Source organism: Oncorhynchus keta, chromosome 14 (genome assembly GCF_023373465.1).
Source record: "Oncorhynchus keta strain PuntledgeMale-10-30-2019 chromosome 14, Oket_V2, whole genome shotgun sequence".
NCBI classification, from domain to species: domain Eukaryota; kingdom Metazoa; phylum Chordata; class Actinopteri; order Salmoniformes; family Salmonidae; genus Oncorhynchus; species Oncorhynchus keta.
In genome coordinates, this window is record NC_068434.1 from 6,462,714 (window position 1) to 6,474,356 (window position 11,643).

Genomic DNA, 11,643 nt, shown 5'->3' on the forward strand with positions numbered 1-11,643 from the left:
GAAATACTACTTATACAAGTTATATCTAGAGCTAAGCTTCTGTGCTGACTAATATTTATATCTCCCCTCTTCTCTCTCTCTCTCTCTCTGCTCTCTTCTCTGCTCTCTCTCTGCCCCTGCTCTCTCTCTGTCTCCCTCTCTCCTCTCTTCCTCTCTTCTGCTCTCTCTCTCTTCTCCTCTTCCCTCTCTGTCCCCTCTCTCTCCTCTCTCTCTCTCTCTCTCTTCTCTCTCTCCTCGTCTTCTCTCTTCTCTCTCTCTCTCTCTCTCTGTCTCCTCTCTCTCTCTGCCTCTTGTCTTCTGCCTTCTTCCTCTCTCGTCTCTCTCCTCTCTCTATTTTCCCTTGTCTCTCTGCCTTCTCTCTCTGTTTCTCTCTCTCCTCTCCTTCCTCTCTCTCCCTCTGTCTCTCTTCTCTCTCTCTGTCTCCTCTCTCTCCTCTGTCTCCTCTGTCTCCTCTCTGTCTCCTTCTCTCTCCTCTGTCTCCTCTCTCTCCTCTGTCTCTCTCTCTCTCCTCTGTCTCCTTCCCTCTGTCTCCTCTCTCTCTCTCTCTCTCTCCTCTCTCTCTCTCTCTCCTCTCTCTCTCCTCTGTCTCCTCTCTCTCCTCTCTCTCTCTCCTCTGTCTCTCTCTCTCTCCTCTCTCTCCTCTGTCTCCTCTCTCTCTCTCTCTCTGTCTCCTCTCTCTCTCTCTCTCTTCTCTCTCTCTCTCTCTCTCTCTCTCTCTCTCTCTCCTCTCTCTCTCTCTCTCTCCCTCTCTCTCTCCTCTCTCTCTCTCTCCTCTCTCCTCTCTGTCTCTTCTCTCTCTTCTCTCTCCTCTGTCTCCTCTCTCTCCTCTCTCTCTCTCTCCTCTCTCTCTCTCTCTCTCTCCTCTCTCTCTCCCTCTCCTCTCTCCTCTTGTCTCCTCTCTCTCTCTCTCTCTCTCCTCTCTCTCTCCTCTCCTCTCTCTCTCCTCTCTCTCTCTCTCTCTCTCTCTCTCTCCTCTCTCCTCTCTCTCTTCTCTCCTCTCTCTCCCTCTCTCTCTCTCCTCTCTGTCTCTCTCTCTGTCTCCCTCTGTCTCCTCTCTCTCTCCTCTGTCTCCTCTCTCTCTCTCCTCCTCTCTCCTCTCTCTCCTCTCTCCTCTGCTCTCTCTCTCTCTGTCTCCTCTCTCTCTCTGTCTCCTCTCTCTCTCTCTCTCCTCCTCTCTGTCTCCTCTCTCTCTCTGTCTCCCTCCCTCTGCTCCTCCTCATCTGTCTCCTCTTCTCTCCTCTCTGTCTCCTCTCTCCTCATCTCGTCTCCTCTCTCTCTCCTCTCTGTCTCCTCTCTCTCTCTCTCTCTGTCTCTCTCTCTTCTCCTCCTCTTGTCTCTCTTCTCCTCTGTCTCCTCTCTCTCCTCCTCTGTCTCCTCTCTCTCTCTCCTCTGTCTCCTCTCTCTCTCCTCTCTCTCTCCTCTCTCTCTCTCTCTCCTCTCTCTTCCTCTCTCTCTTCTCTCTCTCTCCTCTGTCTCCCTCTGTTCTCCTCCTCTGTCTCCTCTCTCTCTCTCCTCTGTCTCCTCTCTCTCTCCTCCTCTGTCTCCTCTCTCTCCTCCTCTGTCTCCCCTCTGTCTCTCCTCTGTCTCCTCTCTCTCCTCCCTCCTCTGTTCCAGGTAGAGAACATCCTCCTGAGTGATAATGGGAGTTATGTTCTGTGTGATTTTGGAAGTGCTTCTCTCAAAGTGCTGCTTCCACATAAAGACGGAGTGACCGCTGTGGAGGACGAAATCAGGAAGTGAGTGGGGAGGATGAGGTGACGTGGGGTGGGTGAGTGAGTGGGGTGACGTGAGTGCGGGGGGGGTGACGTGAGTGCGGAGGGGGTGACGTGAGTTCGGTGGGGGAGTGAGGTGACCTGTGTGTGAACCCAGGTGATTGTCTTCCATGTGCCTGTGTAGCTAGAGCGCACCCCATTTCACGGCATGTGAACTGTCCCACGGATCCCCTCCTATTTGCTTTAGTTCCAGTTAGGACTGGACAAAACATTAAGAACACCTTCCTGCCTGGTTGGGGGTGGGGCTGAGCACGTGAAGGGCTGAGTGAAAGATTATTCGTTGTTGTTTAGAAGCGTGGTACACAGCCATACAAGTTGGTCTAATTTATGTAAAGGAAAGTCGACTGAAGTGAGGCTTTGTCCTCGTGTTTCTGGTCTGTTTATGTTGTATTGTTCAAGCCAGGTTGATTTTCTTCAATGTTTGAGTTTTTAACCGCTGGTGAAGAGAAGACGGACACTGCCGCTATTCAGACTCTCAATCTCACAGGGCACAGTGTTACCACGGTAACCTCCCACGGTAACCTCCCGCCCTTAAAGGGGCAGGTGACAATGTGTGTGTTGTTTTTGTTTAAAAATATTCTAGTCATGAAAAAAATGTAATTAAACAATATAAAAACCACTTTACTTCTTGCTAGTAATACATTTGTTTTAGAAAACATACTCATTCATTTTGTTGGTGTAATTTTAGTGGCAACAAAATATTTTGGCTTGATAATAAAATAATTCTGAGTGGCTGGTAGATTTTATATACCTACCTGCCACAGTGGCTGCTGGACCAACAAATCTTTTTGCTTTTATAAACTGTATGGGTCGAGCTCTGAATGCTGATTGGCTGACAGCCGAGCTCTGAATGCTGATTGGCTGACAGCCGTGGTATATCAGACCGTATGACAAAACATGTATTTTTACTGCTCTAATTACGTTGGTAACCAGTTTATAATAGCATTAAGGCAACCTCTGGTGGGGGGTTGTGATATGGCCGATATACCACGGCTACGGGCTGTATCCGGGCACTCTGCGATGCCGTGTCTAAGAACCGGTATATTGGTCATATACAACCCCCAGAGGTGCCTTAATGCTTAGTTCTACTCAGTGGAGGACACCACTGCTCTGTTCCATCAATCCACTTGGCCGGTCACTCTTACATAGGGACTAATTCTCAGCAGTAGTGCACTACGTAGGGTGCCATCCTTCTCAGCAGTAGTGCACTACGTAGGGTGCCATCCTTCTCAGCAGTAGTGCACTACGTAGGGTGCCATCCTTCTCAGCAGTAGTGCACTACGTAGGGTGCCATCCTTCTCAGCAGTAGTACCACTCTTACATACATACCATAACTGCATAAATAACCTTTGACCCTGACCACTTCCTGTGTGTAGGTACACGACCCTGTCTTATCGAGCTCCAGAGATGATCAACGTGTACGCAGGGAAGGCCATTACCACCAAGGCTGATATATGGGTGAGTTTAGAGCTGTGGGGGTGTACGGAAACCTGGGGGGGGGTGTACGGAAACCTGGGGGGGTAGGGAAACCTGGGGGTGGGGGGTGTGGGGGGTGTGCTGGCTGCGTTTGAACAAACTGTTTTCTAGCGATGACATGGAACAGCTTTTATGAAACTTTAAATTTATTTTACTTTTCAACCAGAGACATTTAGACTCATTATTTTAACTCATATTCCATGTTAGCACTTCACTACAAGGAGAAGATTAGAAATATACTGTTTTTAAGACGTCTTAGTTTGTCAAAATGGTCACCTCTACTATTGGTTGTTGTACAAGCTGTGTTTCTGTGTTTCAGCCTCTTGGTTGGTTGTTGTACAAGCTGTGTTTTCTGTGTTTCAGGCTCTTGGTTGGTTGTTGTACAAGCTGTGTTTAATGTGTTTCAGGCTCTTGGTTGCTTGTTGTACAAGCTGTGTTTTCTGTGTTTCAGGCTCTTGGTTGCTTGTTGTACAAGCTGTGTTTTCTGTGTTTCAGGCTCTTGGTTGGTTGTTTGTACAAGCTGTGTTTTCTGTGTTTCAGGCTCTTGGTTGCTTGTTGTACAGCTGTGTTTTCTGTGTTTCAGGCTGGTGGTTTTTCTGTGTTTTCTGTGCAGGCTCTTGGTTGGTTGTTGTACAAGCTGTGTTTTCTGTGTTTACAAGGTTTTCTCTTGGTTGGTTGTTGTACAAGCTGTGTTTCTGTGTTTTCAGACTCTTCAGGCTCTTGGTTGGTTGTACAAGCTGTGTTTCTGTGTTTCAGGCTCTTGGTTGCTTGTTGTACAAGCTGTGTTTTCTGTGTTTCAGGCTCTTGGTTGCTTGTTGTACAAGCTGTGTTTTCTGTGTTTCAGGCTCTTGGTTGCTTGTTGTACAAGCTGTGTTTTCTGTGTTTCAGGCTCTTGGTTGCTTGTTGTACAAGCTGTGTTTCTGTGTTTCAGGCTCTTGGTTGCTTGTTGTACAAGCTGTGTTTCTGTGTTTCAGGCTCTTGGTTGCTTGTTGTACAAGCTGTGTTTCTGTGTTTCAGGCTCTTGGTTGCTTGTTGTACAAGCTGTGTTTCTGTGTTTCAGGCTCTTGGTTGCTTGTTGTACAAGCTGTGTTTCTGTGTTTCAGGCTCTTGGTTGCTTGTTGTACAAGCTGTGTTTCTGTGTTTCAGGCTCTTGGTTGGTTGTTGTACAAGCTGTGTTTCTGTGTTTCAGGCTCTTGGTTTTGCTTGTTTCTGTGTACAAGCTGTGCTGTGTTTCTGTGTTTCAGGCTCTTGGTTGCTTGTTGTACAAGCTGTGTTTCTGTGTTTCAGGCTCTTGGTTGCTTGTTGTACAAGCTGTGTTTCTGTGTTTCAGGCTCTTGGTTGCTTGTTGTACAAGCTGTGTTTCTGTGTTTCAGGCTCTTGGTTGCTTGTTGTACAAGCTGTGTTTCTGTGTTTCAGGCTCTTGGTTGGTTGTTGTACAAGCTGTGTTTCTGTGTTTCAGGCTCTTGGTTGCTTGTTGTACAAGCTGTGTTTCTGTGTTTCAGGCTCTTGGTTGCTTGTTGTACAAGCTGTGTTTCTGTGTTTCAGGCTCTTGGTTGCTTGTTGTCAAGTGTGCCATCTGTGAGGGAACTCTTGGTTGGTTGTTGACAAGCTGTGTTTCCAGGCTCTTGGTTCAAGTTGCAAAGCTGTGTTCTGTGTTTTTGGTTGCAGTACAAGCTGTGTTTCTGTGTCCAGACTCTTGGTTGTTCAGTTGTACAAGCTGTGTTTCTGTGTTTCAGGCTCATGGTTGGTTGTCCTCACAAGCTGTGTTTCACAGGCTCACCCACAAGCTGTCAATCAGTAAGTTCCATCTCCTTGTCCGTGATTTCTGTGCAACTCAAAGCTGTCAAGCTGTGTTTCTGTGTTCCATCTGCCTGCTTGTTCCCTCAGCAAGCTGTGTTTCTGTGTTTCAGCCTCTTGGTTGGTTGTTGTACAAGCTGTGTTTTCTGTGTTTCAGGCTCTTGGTTGGTTGTTGTACAAGCTGTGTTTAATGTGTTTCAGGCTCTTGGTTGGTTGTTGTACAAGCTGTGTTTCTCTGTTTCAGGCTCAGTGGTTTGTTGCAAGCTTGTTTCCTCAGGCTCTTGGTTGGTTGTTGTAAAGCTGTGTTTTTCAGTTCAGTCTCTTGGTTGGTTGCCTTGTTGTACAAGCTGTGTTTTCTGTGTTTCAGGCTCTTGGTTGGTTTTGTTGTACAAGCTGTGTTTCTGTGTTTCAGACTCTTGGTTCCTTGTTGTACAAGCTGTGTTTCTGTGTTTCAGGCTCTTGGTTGGTTGTTGTACAAGCTGTGTCCCTTGGGTTGTTGTACAAGCTGTGTTTTTCTGTGTTTCAGGCTCTTGGTTGTTGTTGTACAAGCTGTGTTTCTGTCAATCAGGCTCTTGGTTCCTTGTTGGCCAAGCTGTGTTTCTGTGTTTCAGGCTCTTGGTTGCTTGTTGTACAAGCTGTCAATCTGTGTTCCAGGCTCTTGGTTGTCCTCAGCAACTGTGTTTTCTGTGTTTCAGGCTCTTGGTTGCTTGTTGTACAAGCTGTGTTTCAGTGTTCAGGCTCTTGGTTGCTTGTTGTACAAGCTGTGTTTCTGTGTTTCAGGCTCTTGGTTGCACAAGCTGTGTTTCTGTGTTTCAGGCTCTTGGTTGCTTGTTGTAGCAAGCACTGTGTTTCACTCCACAAAGCTGTCAATCAGTAAGTCCAGGCTCTGGCCTTGTTGTACAAGCTGTGTTTTCTGTGTTTCAGGCACTTGGTTGAAGTTTGTTGTACAAGCTGTGTTTCAGTGTTCCAGGCTCTGCCTTGTCCCTCAGCAACACAAAGCTGTGTTTCAATCAGGCTCTTGGTTCTTGTTCCACAAGCTGTGTTTCCAGGCTCTTGGTTGGTTGTTGTACAAGCTGTGTTTCTGTGTTTCAGACTCTTGGTTGCTTGTTATACAAGCTGTGTTTTCTGTGTTTCAGGCTCTTGGTTGCATTTGTCAAGCTGTGTTTCTGTGTTTCAGGCTCTTGGTTGCTTGTTGTACAACTGTGTCGCTTCTCTTGGGGTTGAGTACAACATCAAACCTTTGTAGTTTGACAATTCTATCTGTGTTTCTGTGTTCAAACTGCTTAATCAGTCAGGCTCCATCTGCCTTGTCCCTCAGCAACACAAAGCTGTCAATCAATCAGTCCATCTGCCTTGTCCCTCCATATATGTGAGGGAACCTCTTCCCCAGCTGCAATCAGTAAGTCCATATCCTTGTCCCCTCAGCAACACAAAGCTGTCAATCAGTCACTATCCATCTCCCTTGTCCCTCAGTTACCCACAAAGCTGTCAATCAGTCAGTCCATCTTCCTTGTCCCTCAGCAACACATGTCCCCACAAAGCTGTCAATCAGTAAGTCCATCTCCCTTGTCCCTCAGCAACACACCCACAAAGCTGTCAATCAGTCCAGTCCATCTTAAACCTTGTCCCTCAGCAACACATCACCAGGTTAGCTGTCAATCAGTCAGTCCATCTGCCTTGTCCCTCAGCAACAACCACACAAAGCTGTCAATCAGTAAGTCCAGGTTATATAATCCACATCCATCTCCTTGCCCTCAGCAACACACCACCCACAAAGCTGTCAATCAGTTAATCTTCCTTGTCCCTCAGCAACTCCAAAGCTGTCAATCAGTAAGTCCATCTCCCTTGTCTCTGCCAGGTTGTCAGTAAATCTATATTGTCAGTACACACCACCCACAAAGCTGTCAATCAGTCAGTCCATCTTCCTTGTCCCTCAGCAACACATCACCCACAAAGCTGTCAATATTAAATCTATATGTCCCCTCTAGCAACAGGTTATATTAAACCGTATGTCCGGTCCACTCCTTGTTATATTACAATGTAAAATGTCAATCTCCACTCCAGGTTATATTAAACTATATTCCCCACTAGCTTCAATTAAATCTATATGTCCCTCAGCAACACACCAGGCACAAAGCTGTCAAACTATATCTCCCCTCTCACCCAGGTTATATTAAACTAATGTCCCCTCTGACCTCCAGGTTATAGTAAACTCAGACTGTCCTCCTCACTCCAGGTTATAGTAAACTATATGTCCAGCTCCACCTGGTCAGGTGTATATTAACCTATATGTCCCCTCTACTCCAGGTTATATTAAACTATATGTCCTCCTAACCAATGTAAAAATGTACATGCCTTCTACCTCTTCTCCAGGTTATATTAAACTATATGTCCCCTCTACTCCAGGTTATATTAAACTATATGTCCCCTCTACTCAGGTTATATTAAACTATATGTCCCCTCTACTCCAGGTTATATTAAACTATATGTCCCCTCTACTCCAGGTTATATTAAACTATATGTCCCCTCTCCCACTTCAGGTTATATTAAACTATATGTCCCCTCTACTCCCACCTCTACTCCAGGTTATATTAAACTATATGTCCCTCTACTCCAGGTTATATTAAACTATATGTCCCACCTCTCTCCAGGTTATATTAAACTATATGTCCCCTCTACTCCAGGTTATATTAAACTATATGTCCCCTCTACTCCAGGTTATATTAAACTATATGTCCCCTCTACTCCAGGTTATATTAAACTATATGTCCCCTCTACTCCACCTCTACTCCAGGCTATATTAAACTATATGTCCCCTCTACTCCAGGTTATATTAAACTATATGTCCCCTCTACTCCAGGTTATATTAAACTATATGTCCCCTCTACTCCAGGTTATATTAAACTATATGTCCCCTCTCTACTCCAGGTTATATTAAACTATATGTCCCTCTACTCCAGGCTATATTAAACTATATGTCCCCTCTACTCAGGTTATATTAAACTATATGTCCCCTCTACTCCAGGTTATATTAAACTATATGTCCCCCCTCCCCACTCCAGGTTATATTAAACTATATGTCCCCTCTACTCCAGGTTATATTAAACTATATGTCCCCTCTACTCCAGGTTATATTAAACTATATGTCCCCCTCTCCCACCTCTACCAGGTTATAGTAAACTATATGTCCCCTCTACTCCAGGTTATATTAAACTATATGTCCCCTCTACTCCCACCTCTACTCCAGGTTATATTAAACTATATGTCCCCTCTTACTCCAGGTTATATTAAACTATATGTCCCCTCTACTCCACCTCTACTCCAGGTTATATTAAACTATATGTCCCCTCTACTCCAGGCTATATTAAACTATATGTCCCCTCTACTCCAGGTTATATTAAACTATATGTCCCCCCTCCCACCTCTACTCCAGGTTATATTAAACTATATGTCCCCTCTACTCCAGGTTATATTAAACTATATGTCCCCTCTCCCCACCTCTCTCAGGTTATATTAAACTATATGTCCCCTCTACTCCAGGTTATATTAAACTATATGTCCCCTCTACTCCAGGCTATATTAAACTATATGTCCCCTCTACTCCAGGCTATATTAAACTATATGTCCCCTCTACTCCAGGTTATATTAAACTATATGTCCCCTCTACTCCAGGCTATATTAAACTATATGTCCCCTCTACTCCAGGTTATATTAAACTATATGTCCCCTCTACTCCCACCTCTTCTCCAGGTTATATTAAACTATATGTCCCCTCTACTCCAGGTTATATTAAACTATATGTCCCCTCTACTCCAGGTTATATTAAACTATATGTCCCCTCTACTCCAGGTTATAGTAAACTATATGTCCCCTCTACTCCCACCTCTACTCCAGGTTATATTAAACTATATGTCCCCTCTACTCCAGGCTATATTAAACTATATGTCCCCTCTACTCCAGGCTATATTAAACTATATGTCCCCTCTACTCCAGGTTATATTAAACTATATGTCCCCTCTACTCCAGGTTATATTAAACTATATGTCCCCTCTACTCCAGGTTATATTAAACTATATGTCCCCTCTACTCCAGGTTATATTAAACTATATGTCCCCTCTACTCCAGGTTATATTAAACTATATGTCCCCTCTACTCCAGGTTATATTAAACTATATGTCCCCTCTACTCCAGGTTATATTAAACTATATGTCCCCTCTACTCCAGGTTATATTAAACTATATGTCCCCTCTACTCCAGGTTATATTAAACTATATGTCCCCTCTACTCCAGGTTATATTAAACTATATGTCCCCTCTACTCCAGGTTATATTAAACTATATGTCCCCTCTACCTCTCCAGGTTATATTAAACTATATGTCCCCTCTACTCCAGGTTATATTAAACTATATGTCCCCTCTACTCCAGGTTATATTAAACTATATGTCCCCTCTACTCCAGGTTATATTAAACTATATGTCCCTCTACTCCAGGTTATATTAAACTATATGTCCCCTCTACTCCAGGTTATATTAAACTATATGTCCCTCTACTCCAGGTTATATTAAACTATATGTCCCTCTCTACTCCAGGTTATATTAAACTATATGTCCCCTCTACTCCAGGTTATATTAAACTATATGTCCCCTCTACTCCAGGTTATATTAAACTATATGTCCCCTCTACTCCAGGTTATATTAAACTATATGTCCCCTCTACTCCAGGTTATATTAAACTATATGTCCCCTCTACTCCAGGTTATATTAAACTATATGTCCCCTCTACTCCAGGTTATATTAAACTATATGTCCCCTCTACTCCAGGTTATATTAAACTATATGTCCCCTCTACTCCAGGTTATATTAAACTATATGTCCCCTCTACTCCAGGTTATATTAAACTATATGTCCCCTCTACTCCAGGTTATATTAAACTATATGTCCCTCTACTCCAGGTTATATTAAACTATATGTCCCCTCTATGTCCTCTCTCCCACCTCTACTCCAGGTTATATTAAACTATATGTCCCCTCTACTCCAGGTTATATTAAACTATATGTCCCCTCTACTCCAGGTTATATTAAACTATATGTCCCCTCTCCCACCTCTCCAGGTTATATTAAACTATATGTCCCTCTACTCCAGGTTATAGTAAACTATATGTCCCCTCTACTCCAGGTTATATTAAACTATATGTCCCCTCTACTCCAGGTTATATTAAACTATATGTCCCCTCTACTCCAGGTTATATTAAACTATATGTCCCTCTACTCCAGGTTATATTAAACTATATGTCCCCTCTACTCCAGGTTATATTAAACTATATGTCCCCTCTACTCCAGGTTATATTAAACTATATGTCCCCTCTCTCCCACCTCTACTCCAGGTTATATTAAACTATATGTCCCCTCTACTCCAGGTTATATTAAACTATATGTCCCCTCTACTCCAGGTTATATTAAACTATATGTCCCTCTACTCCAGGTTATATTAAACTATATGTCCCTCTACTCAGGTTATATTAAACTATATGTCCCCTCTACTCCAGGTTATATTAAACTATATGTCCCCTCTACTCCAGGCTATATTAAACTATATGTCCCTCTACTCCACCTCTACTCCAGGTTATATTAAACTATATGTCCCCTCTACTCCACCTCTACTCCAGGCTATATTAAACTATATGTCCCCTCTACTCCAGGTTATATTAAACTATATGTCCCTCTACTCCAGGTTATATTAAACTATATGTCCCCTCTACTCCAGGCTATATTAAACTATATGTCCCCTCTACTCCACCTCTACTCCAGGTTATATTAAACTATATGTCCCCTCTACTCCAGGTTATATTAAACTATATGTCCCCTCTACTCCAGGTTATATTAAACTATATGTCCCCTCTACTCCACCTCTACTCCAGGTTATATTAAACTATATGTCCCCTCTACTCCAGGTTATATTAAACTATATGTCCCCTCTACTCCAGGTTATATTAAACTATATGTCCCTCTACTCCAGGCTATATTAAACTATATGTGTCCCCTCTACTCCAGGCTATATTAAACTATATGTCCCCTCTACTCCAGGTTATATTAAACTATATGTCCCTCTACTCCCACCTCTACTCCAGGCTATATTAAACTATATGTCCCCTCTACTCCAGGTTATATTAAACTATATGTCCCCTCTACTCCAGGTTATATTAAACTATATGTCCCCTCTACTCCAGGTTATATTAAACTATATGTCCCACCTCTACTCCAGGTTATATTAAACTATATGTCCCCTTTACTCCAGGCTATATTAAACTATATGTCCCTCTTCTCCAGGTTATATTAAACTATATGTCCCCTCTACTCCAGGTTATAGTAAACTATATGTCCCCTCTACTCCAGGTTATATTAAACTATATGTCCCCTCTACTCCAGGCTATATTAAACTATATGTCCCCTCTACTCCAGGTTATAGTAAACTATATGTCCCCTCTACTCCCACCTCTACTCCAGGTTATATTAAACTATATGTCCCCTCTACTCCAGGCTATATTAAACTATATGTCCCCTCTACTCCAGGCTATATTAAACTATATGTCCACTCTCCTC